Source organism: Chaetodon trifascialis, chromosome 17, assembly GCF_039877785.1.
Source record: "Chaetodon trifascialis isolate fChaTrf1 chromosome 17, fChaTrf1.hap1, whole genome shotgun sequence".
NCBI classification, from domain to species: domain Eukaryota; kingdom Metazoa; phylum Chordata; class Actinopteri; order Chaetodontiformes; family Chaetodontidae; genus Chaetodon; species Chaetodon trifascialis.
Window position 1 is genome coordinate 1839667 of NC_092072.1, and position 11066 is coordinate 1850732.

The following is an 11066-nucleotide window of genomic DNA, read 5'->3' on the forward strand; positions in this document are numbered from 1 at the left end:
CCTGGAGGTGCATTGTGTGACCTGAGACTGTTTGTGCCACACACTGTAATTATGCTGTGGAAAAGCCCTTTATGTCTCTGAAAACCACAACGAAGCTGAAGATGTGGGAGGTGAGCGCCTGTCTGAGGCTCAGTGTTGACGTCTCACTGAACTCCAGACAACTTTGCCACAAAAATGTGTGAAAATGAATCAATATGATATTTGACTGTGTGTCAGATGTCTGCGATCTGGCTGAGGTCCTCCCTGAACGCAGCTACAGACGAACAAGCTCGTGATCCACTGACAATATTTCCTCTGGAGTTCGAAAGCTGCAGTTGGTTAAGTTCCTCAGAGATCCACGATCATGGAATGAGGTGGTTTTAAGATAATTTTCCAGAAACTAGAATCTCAAATATGCAAAACGAGGAAGATATTTGAAAGCGGGCCTCTGATGTAGAATTTGATCGATCGTTCTGTGTCGCATTTCCGTCACCACTGTCACACCAGGTGAAAAGCTGGTTTTCGGGTCAGTGGTTCAGGTTCGGGTTAGGGTTAAGGTTAGGATAAGACTCCAGGAAATGAGTCTATATATTAGGCAATGTCCTCAAAAGTGAGTGCTTCAGTGCTATGAAGCTGAGATAGTGTTTCCATTATCTTATAATGTTTAACTTGAAGGGGATTTTGTGCAGCGCAGACTAAACAATGTGGGGGAAGAGGACGCGTCACCTTCAGACCGACAGACTCTGATTCTTCATTCAAGGCTGAATGTCCACTGTTATTTCACAGACTGAGACAAAGCAAGGTCCTGGCACAATGAGAGAGTCACCACAGGCTGTAGGATGTAGGCTGCTGGCTTATCTTTCATGCCCCGTTAATCACAAACTGGAAAGTACGTTCTGTCATGTTTTGAACACTGTGGGTGTGAAGTGTGGAGACAGTGTGGAGACCTTTAGTCTCCCAACTCAAACCCTAACCTTTGGATCTCTGCACTGTGACCACTGACACTTATCTCACTCACTAAGTTTCCCACAGTGCCCGTTGAAAGAGTCGTGGATAAAATACAGACATGCAGGCAGCACAAAAAGAAACACCACAATTCACGTGTAACATAGACGAGAAACTACACAACATCGATAAAGTAAACAGGAAAATGATGACCTTTCTACGTATTTTGACCCTCTGTCTTGTCCGACGTGGACATAAATCCAAATGCACTCCACTTTAGTGTCTCGCTGTACGAGTATCAATCATGAATTGCTCATATATATGTATGTGAAGCCTACACTGTGCCTGCTCAGGTCTTTACATACTGATTATAGGAGCATGTATTTTCATGCAAGCTTAGTTCACCTTTGGCGACAGCTGGATATTTCAGCCTGACGCCTGATTTGAAAGCTCTGGATACATGCAGTTTGCAAACGGTACCAGGCTCACAGATGACTGCTGCTGCAGTTTCAGGTCCCGGAGGTCTCTCGCATGCCTATACATGGGTCACAAGTGTTTAAGGTAAATAAAGGTTAACAAAGGACCACGAGTGAAGTGAAACAAGACGAGCTCAACACCCTGAAACCTCTGACAAGCACGTTCTTGAAGATGCAGATCAGCCTCGACTGAAAAACACAGATTTGTGTAAGATAGAAACTTTGACTAATACAGCTGTGATGATAAAAACAGCGATGATGAACACCAAAACATGTGGAGGAAGCAGACAGGTGTGGATCAACTCCCCTGGTGGAGGAGTTGCTTTGTGAAAACCAAACAAAACAGCCTGCTGTGTTCCACCAGCGGCCTGAGAAAGGAGGCCTGTTGTTTGGAGCAGGAAATGCGAGGCTGAGGGGGAATCCACCTGCAGCTTCACGCGCCACAGCTGCTGTGGACGCAGCAGCTCTCCTTGAACCACAAGCAAGTAGTAAAGTGATTTTTATTACACCATGCTCACTTCCTGTTTCTCAAGGCCATTGATGACTACTGAAGCTGAAGGAAGCACTTCACAATGACAGCATGTGTTTTACCATTCAGGTGAGTCACGCTGGGAGAATAACACATTGTCATCCTTACAGCTCGTCCTCCAGGAAGGCTTAGACTTCAGGAAATGTCTCAAGACATCCCAGTCATGATGAGTGGAAGAGGCGCTGACTGCTGTTACAGGCCTGCTTAGACTAAATACACAGCAAAATCTAATGTTAGTACCATGGGTGATAAAACGTGCCCAAGCTGACGCGACACAATAACACAGATGAGAACTTTAAAATGGAGTAAAGCTGACATCCATAAAATCTCTGCACCATAAGCATCCGCTGCACTGACCTCCATCACACGGGACTGGTTGGACGTGGGGACAAAGGACAGAAAGAGACAGCATGAAAGGAATCAAATAGCCAATGAAATAATTCCTGCTGTCACAGTTTAAAGCTACAGTACACTCAGTCTGTTTTTGTGTACGAAACAACCTCCTGTTGATCTTGTGAGATAGAAATCTGATGTGTCACTCGAAAAGGTGGAGACTCCCTGGAGACAGATCTTTTGCAATGTGAAGCTGAACAACAGTGTCAGTGGGAAACTTAACACCAGGGATCACTTAATTAGAGGTTTTCTTCTGCCTCAAGGCTCTCAGACAGGGGAGGGTGTTCACATCTAACGTGAGGCAGCAGGATGAATCAACCTGGATGAAAAACTATAATAGCCTCAGTCCTTACAACAGGTAATAACCCCCTCTACTCAGCACAGAGTTTCTCAATTCCTGCCCTGCATGTTTTAGGCACAACACACCTGATTCAAATGATTGGCTCGTTATCAGGCCACTGCAGAGCTTGATGACGAGCCGATCATTTGAATCAGTTGTGGTGGAGGAGGGAAACATCTAAAGCATGCGGGGCAGGGGAACTGAGAAACACTGACTCAGCATAAAATCATGCCTGACGTTATTTTTAAACAAAACCAGGCGCTCAGACTGATAGAAAATAAGGAAGCAAATGTAAAAATAAAGAGACTGAAAATGCCACAAACCGGTTTCTAAAAGCTCCAAATAAAAATCCAAATGACCAAACGAGCTCAGAACTAAACAAGGTTTATCTGTTGAATTAAAGCTGTGTTAACACAACGTGTGTGTGACGTGTTTCTTGTTTCTGTCCGCTGAAATATTTTGAGATGAGTCGCTGACGAATTGACGTTCAGGATTGTTTTCATAGTAACCGTTGGATGTTTTTAAGTGATTCTGATAGAGAAGTCATATTGAGTCAGATATTTTCTTCCCCGAGGGCCCGATGACACACGCTGTGCTGCGTTTAAGCTGATCCGCCTTTGAAAGGTACAGATTGAGGACAGAAACTCATTTGAGCTACGTGGGCACTAGCCGCTCTGCTGAAGTCAGTATCTTTACCCTGCCTGATTTTTTGAGGTGTTGACCTGCTGACCACGACTTTCCGTTTCTCGTTTTTACCTTGATTTTTGCCATTTGTTGACTTTCAGATTGCAAATGAGTTCCTTGTTCGCGTAATGCTACAGGAAGCTGTTCTTGTCCGCCCAGCAGCCAGTTTCAGGAACTGGGCCTTTTCAGTGGAACCTCCTGAAGGAGTCACTGTCCGTTAGTTCATCACAGTTACTGGAAGAACTTGAGTTTCAAGAAGATGAGAGAGCTGCTGAACCTGCTGAACCTGCTCCACCTGCACACATCCATTACCAGCCACAAAGCCGTCCATCCAGGCTGAGTATATAATCATGGTGCTCCACCAAATTATAGCCTCCATCAGATCCGAGTGGTTTCTGTGCAGTCGTGTACCTCTCGGTACCTCTCGGTTTGTCTGCTCCATCCTCCTCCACTGATCCGCAGTGTGCGAAATAACTGCAGCTGTTGGTTGAAGTGAAACTACCACGTTTTATAAGTTGGGCTTTATTTTAGTGGCTCAGGCCTTTTCTTATGTTGGTTTTGATAAAATCTGTTTTTGTCAGCTCTGCTTCTACAGTTTTTAGTTGGTTGCACACATCAATCATTTCTTGTGTGCAGAGGATAAAAAATCTTGGGGATCTCTATGGATTGAAGTTCATCTGAAGTTCATCGTGTGTCGGCTGTGTCAATAATCCATCCATCCATGCATGCACACATAGGTCAAGAGGCAGTGTTTCTCCTGCACAGGTCATGAGCTGCTCACAAGGCCTTCAGCGAGATAAATACTTTCACACTCACACTGCACCTACAGGCAAGATCCTCAGTCCCCTGATCAGTCTGTGGTAAATGTGACGAACTGTCACATGGACGTTCGGCTGTTCAGCAACTGACCTGGAAATCCCAGATTTTGTCTATAAACACAACACCAAAAAAAACAACACATTCATGTCATCTTGTTTGCTTTGCTGACCTTGAAAACAAGTCAACATGATGTGTAATTACTGAGAAGTCGATATTTAAGTCAGAGACCCTCACATCAGAACGGTTATAGGATTAGAAAGAGTAATGAGGATTCTCTTCAGAGACAAAAACTTACGTCTTAAGCTTGAGGCGAACCTGAACACTAGCTGAGAGCTGCAAAGACAAACAAACAACACGCTGAACCCCTGGTCGGGCGGTGAATGACCCCTCAAATACCAAAAGAACAGCGACTGTGGTCACATGCTCTTGTACCAAAACAAACATGGACATCAACCAGCAGCCGTAGGTAGGACCGTGTAGCCCACAGACGCAACTGGAGGCGAATAAACATTGTAAAATGAAGCTAAAACATCAGGTCACAATGTTGATTTAATGTTACGGTGAGATTAAGTAACTTAACGCTGGCCAGGATCCAACATGGCAACATTTGAAGCAGGTCTTTCCTGCTTCTCGCTTGTAGATAATCAAGTTTTCTGACCTGATCTACGTTCCTCAAAGGGCCAACGTTCCAACAAGCTCTCAGCGACACAGTCAGTGAGTTTAGACTAAGCTCTGTAAGTTCCAGAAAGACTGTCCTCTTGGTTAATGATCACCTACACGGTTAAAAGAAGCCAGCTATCATGGATGGATTACTGAGGCCTGAGGGGGCGGGGGGCCCTGGCCTTCATCTACAAAATGCTGCTGTCAAACTCAGAAAACAACCAGAAAGACACAGAATGACCACAAAGAGACACAGAGTGTCTATGAAAAGACACAGAATGACCACAAAGAGACGTCAAGTGACTGCAGTCTGAGTTCCTTGCTGTTATGTAGGAGGCGGACTACAGCAGATTACATTTACGTTACATCTGTGTTTCAAACATTTCACTGACTGCGATGTGTCAACCAACACCAGGACCTCTGTGAAATACAAGAAAGACCCAATCAATGACAAAAGTCATGTTTCGCAACACTCTGCAGTGAGCGACATGTGACCCGGATGACTGGCATTGTGAGTCTGTCGCTGCCTGGGACTCCCCACCATCAGCAGGACTGAAGTTCACCCCCTGTGGTCTCCTGCGGTTTGGTGAAGGCAGCAGTCGGTGATGATATCGAGTAAAGTGAATCAGAGTTAAATAAAGGCAATAATAATAACACCAGGTGGGTATTTTTCTTCAGTTTTCACTCGAACTTAAACCTCCTGCAGCTGTCAGATGAAAACAAAACAGATATGGGAACATGCTCCCACTTCCAGACCTTTTTCCCATCCCAACCTGGTCATGCTGCTGCCGCGCTGTTTGCTTTTTTGGTTTGGTGCAGTTCACTATCATGCTGTCACAGCTGCATGAAGAGCATGCAAACATGAACTCAGGGAGTGCATTTACATGTGCATTAATAATCTGATGTGCTCTGCTGAAGAGCCTGTGTGTGATAACACTGCATCCTGTCTGCAGCAGCTGCAGAGGCCTTATCTTCACGATTAGAAAGCCAAACATCTCCCTAGTTTATAATGGATGGTGTTCTTTCCACAGAAGCTGAATGGTCAGTTTCCTGTACCAGAAATAGACAGTGAAAAAACCTGGAAACATCTGATGTGATATATCTTCATTGCTCGTCCCTCATCAAGTTGTCCACGGCTGTTGTTCTGATGTTATCACTAAACGAGCGTTCATCATGTTTAAACGTTTATTTAGACGAGGAGTTCCGGTCCAGCGGCTGAACATGGACGCCTTTGCTTAAACGTCTTTGATAGTTAGCAGAGCTGCTTTGGTCGCGTGCTCTGCGCTCTATCAAACATTACCTCTGGAGTCGCCGACGTGTAGAAGTCAATGTCTGCTTCCTGTTTGAATGCGTCTCAGTCATCGTCAGTCACAAGCTGCTTCTCATTTGCCTGTTTCCTCATGTGGAAATGCAGGAATGTATATGAGAAGATTATCAGAGCATTTTTGTGTATTCAGTCACTTCTCCGGTCCGATATGAGCGCAGCATTATTTCCACAGCGAGTCAGCCTCATTGAGCTGGACGTTAGATGACTCCACAAAACTGCACATTAGGAACGGATCAGGATTCTTTGGATTACCCCACATGCAGCTACGCAATATGAAGTTTTATAACTCGGTTCAGGAACAAAGACTTCGAGCACATCCCATTAAGAAGTGTGGAAGCTCACCTGATTCAATCATTTCCCTTTTGACCTGCATCCCTCCCCCAAACCCCACCGGAACCACTGAGCCTTTAACCAAAAACCCACCAACATTCAAAGAGACCCCGAGTCTCTACTCCCCCCATTTCCCTCCAGTCTCCACACTGACAGCTGGCAAAGGTCCATCATCACGCTCCATCCATCCACGACCTGGATTTTCTCTTCATCTCTCATGTATCTTGTCGCCATCGTCTTCGTCAGTAGACGTTTGGTTAAAGGAACACACAGTGAAGTTGAGGTTTTGATCTCATTAATGAGCTTTAATTATGTTTTATTTTGGTCTAAACTGAACGAAGCAGTGAAATGAAATCAGTCACATAACGTCACAGAATGACGACAGTCTTCACGACATTTTCTGTTGACAGCCAAAATCCTGACGTCATGTCCAGCTCACCTCTGTTCCACAAGCTGTTGTACCTCAGTGCGGTCTCTCATTGACTTGACTTGACTCACGTGTGTCCCTGAGGTTTTTCTGTCCACATGACAACGCTGTTGTCTTTTAAAGTCAATCTTTCTTTCTTTAATCTCTGCTGTCTCAGAGTGTCTACAACTCAGTCCTCTCGTCTTGTTGAAGGAAATTTCATATGCAAACCTGTTTAGTAAATGACACGCTGCCAAAGCTTTCCACGTGGAGCTCACGCTTTCAAATTTAGAATAATCTCAGTCTGGAGGGTGCAGAGAGACTGAAGTTTGAAAGTAGGACACCACTAAAGCCACATATGCAGTCAGGAGGGTTGGCCTGCAGCATTAGCAAAGAACTGAATTCATGACTGGAAGAACAATTAAGTTATCTGAGACACTGGAAATGTTTGAGACTAACAAAGACCAGACCTGACCATCTCTTTGACCGGAGCAAGTGAGTGAACGCAGAACAAAGAATACAGATGGGTTCAGTTTCATCCAGACATGCATGAAGGTTCGGAGCAAAGTTTGTTCATTCAGATCACAGCTAGAAAGAACATTGTGGGTCGATGCTGCTGATGCTGTTTACAGCTGCAGGCTGTCGTTGAGCTGGAGTGAATACAGTCAATAAAGGACTCTCGTTATATGATGTTTCATATGGCCTGAAGACAGAGCGTTCAGATAAAAGCGGCTGATTGAATGCCAAGACTGATGCCACTCTCATGTCCCAGCCAGGAGGCGATTAGCTTAGCGTAGCTGACCTGAATCCTGAATGATGTCAAATGATGTCACATTTCCCACCATATCTGTTTCCAGCTCTGCAGCATCTGACAAACATCTGGGAATTTCCAACTGGTTTCACTGACCTCTTCCCCTGACCGTGTTCACACTGCATCATACTCGTCATCATTAGAGACAAAGCTTGATTATTGATCCGTCGACTGAAAACAAAGTGCCGCTAACATTGATTCTTTACCTGTGGTGAAGCTGAAACACCCACTCAGCTACTTTATCAGGGCTTTGAAAACCTTCCACCATATTCAGAGTTTTCCCAGCTATGAGGCGCCAGTTTAGTGTATTTTCACTTCAGCACATTCATGCTGGAGTCATTCAAGACAGGTCAGGTCACAGAATGAATCACTCATGGCATCACCACATTGGCAGCACAGCGACTGTCCAGCTTCATGACTTTCTGTGGAATCACGCTGATGACACCTCCGATAACATGAGCCTCTCTGGACTTTCAGAGCCCGGTGCTGCAGCTGCTCTCCGCTCACTGCACAGCACGGCTCTCCTCTTAGTCACAGCCTTATTGCCTTGCATGGGAATTTACACTGATTATTTGACTGCGTGGGTTTCGTTGTGCTTAATTGGATTACATGATCAGAAGGAATGAATGATTTCAGTTCGAAAGAACTTAATCAGCCCAGTGAAATCCAAACATTAGACACGTGTAAAGTTTACAGCACAAAAGAACCAGATTACGTTCTTTTAAGGAAAAACCTGTAAGGAGCAAACTGGTGAACCCCAGCGCAGACGCACAGGGACAGGTATGATATTTGAGGTTTTTCAATACTGCAGGTCCAGAGCACAATGCAGTACAAGGACAGAGGACAGAGGACAGGATGGTGCAGAGGACAGAGGACAGGGTGGTGCAGAGGACAGAGGACAGAGGACAGAGGACAGAGGACAGAGGACAGGATGGTGCAGAGGACAGAGGACAGGATGGTGCAGAGGACAGAGGACAGAGGACAGGATGGTGCAGAGGACAGAGGACAGAGGACAGGATGGTGCAGAGGACAGAGGACAGAGGACAGGATGGTGCAGAGGACAGAGGACAGGATGGTGCAGAGGACAGAGGACAGAGGACAGGATGGTGCAGAGGACAGAGGACAGATGACAGGATGGTGCAGAGGACAGAGGACAGGATGGTGCAGAGGACAGAGGACAGGATGGTGCAGAGGACAGAGGACAGGGTGGTGCAGAGGCTGAAAGGTGCCAGAGCTGCCACTTGGTCGGAGGCTTGATTACAGGATGGGATGCAGCTGCTGGCCTCAGCACAGCTGCTTCCCTTCAGGCCAACAGTCAGCAGGAGCTCAGGGAAGAGGAAAGCATGAGCACCTGAGGGAAAGAGCTGCAACACACCTGCAGCCCTGACAAAGCCACTCATTTTACAGAACACATATTATGATGATCACTGTGATTACTGGTTCAGCCTGTGCACACATGATTCCACAACCATCCATTATCTCAAGCAGCAGTTCGTGTTTCACTGAAATATCTGACGATGACTTCATGGATCACTGCGGGAAGATGAAGACGTCCCAGCCGCCCGCAGGCAAAGCGCAATTCTTCCGGAATGAGCACAACTTCAGAGGAAGAGGAGGGACTAAGACCCCGTTTACACTTAGGGAAAACGCATGTGTTTTCATGCGGTTTACACGAAAACTGAGGGGGTTTTTTTCTTCACGGAAAACGATCATTTTTAAAAACTCCGGTCAAAGTGTAAACTGGGTTAAACGGTGTTTTAGGTTCCGAAACGTCACAACATGCGACTGAAAATACTTAACGTCATGTGAGCGACCGTGTTTACACTCGCGCCCATTGGTTTGGCATCGTTATGATGCGCGCGACGGCGGATTTATCCAGGTTCATGTAAACGACAGCATTTTTGAAAAAGATGTGTGCACGATGTTATTTTTGAAAGGGGGGGGGGCAACATATCCGTTTTCCAAAACACCCTGCTATTTAATGGGGCAGCTGTTGATCAGGAGGCAGAGCGGTCGTCTGCCAATCTGGAGGTCGGTGGTTCGATCCCTGGCCTCGGCAGGCCACACGCCGATGTGTCCTTGGGCAAGATACTGGGCAAGATGTACAGTACGTCACTTTGGATAAAAAGGTCTGCCTCAGAACTGATTGTAATTTCCACTTAATGCCTTTGATTCAATTAGAGGCTGAGCTGGAACTCACATCTGTGCTGTGGGAACACACATCACTGTTCACATGCATGTGAAGATGAAGACTTTCTGAGAAACAATGCGATCATTTCCAGCATGTAGCACTTTTCAAAGCAAGGTGATGAAACAACACGTGTACCATACACACACGTACATTCTGTATATGCTCTTTATAAGTACTCTTTTTATTATCTATTTTTTGCTTTGTTTTGCTTATAGTTTCCCGGTACACACACACACACACACACACACACACACACACACACACACACACACACACACACACACATCTTTCTTCTTCTCTTCTTCTCCTAAACAATATGTTTGTACATGTTTTTTAAAGTGGATACAGGTGTTGATGATCTAATCTCTACAGGAAGTGCATGACAGAAAAAGTCTGACGCCTTTAGGTCTCAAAATTTGAGGGAACAGCATGAAGTGCCTGATCAGCTGATCTAAGGCTACATTCAAGCTCGTAGGTTACGGTTGATCTATTATATGAGTGTTTCTTATACAGACACAAAGCGGAGCAGCGCAGACATGATGGTGCAGAGGCTGCAATCTGGCGAGGTGGCCGTGGCAGAGCTGAGGCTTCGCAGGAATCTCGATTACAGGATGGGATGCAGCTACTGGTCTGTGGTCCAGTCTGCTCTGGCTTCAGCACGTCTCCTTTCAGACAATCACACAACCAGAGAGGGAAGAAAGGGCAGAACAGCCCTGGAAGTCAGGCTGGAAGCCAGAGACAAGGGCGGGACATGGCTGGAGATCCAGACTGCAGTCAGGCAGCTGGAGGACTGGTCCAGAGACCAGGGCCAGGATATCTGAGCTGGAGGCCAGCAGCAGGCAGCAGGGCAGCAGGCAGCAGGGCTGGAGGCCAGCGGCAGGCAGCAGGGCAGCAGGCAGCAGGGCTTGAGGCCAGCGGCAGGCAGCAGGCCTGGAGGCCAGCGGCAGGGCAGCAGCGGCAGGCAGCAGGGCTGGAGGCTGGCAGCTGAGAGGCTGTCAGGGGAGCCGGGGGGGCTGGAGGACTGCTGCAGCTCAGGAGGTGAAGAGGAGAAGGAGATGTTCAGACTGTGGAGGTGACTTTATTCAATGTTTGTCAGTGGAAGGACAAAGTGTGTTTGTTTAACCTCCTTCGAAACACTGATATTCATGTTATCTCAGCACTTTACGTCACAGGCAG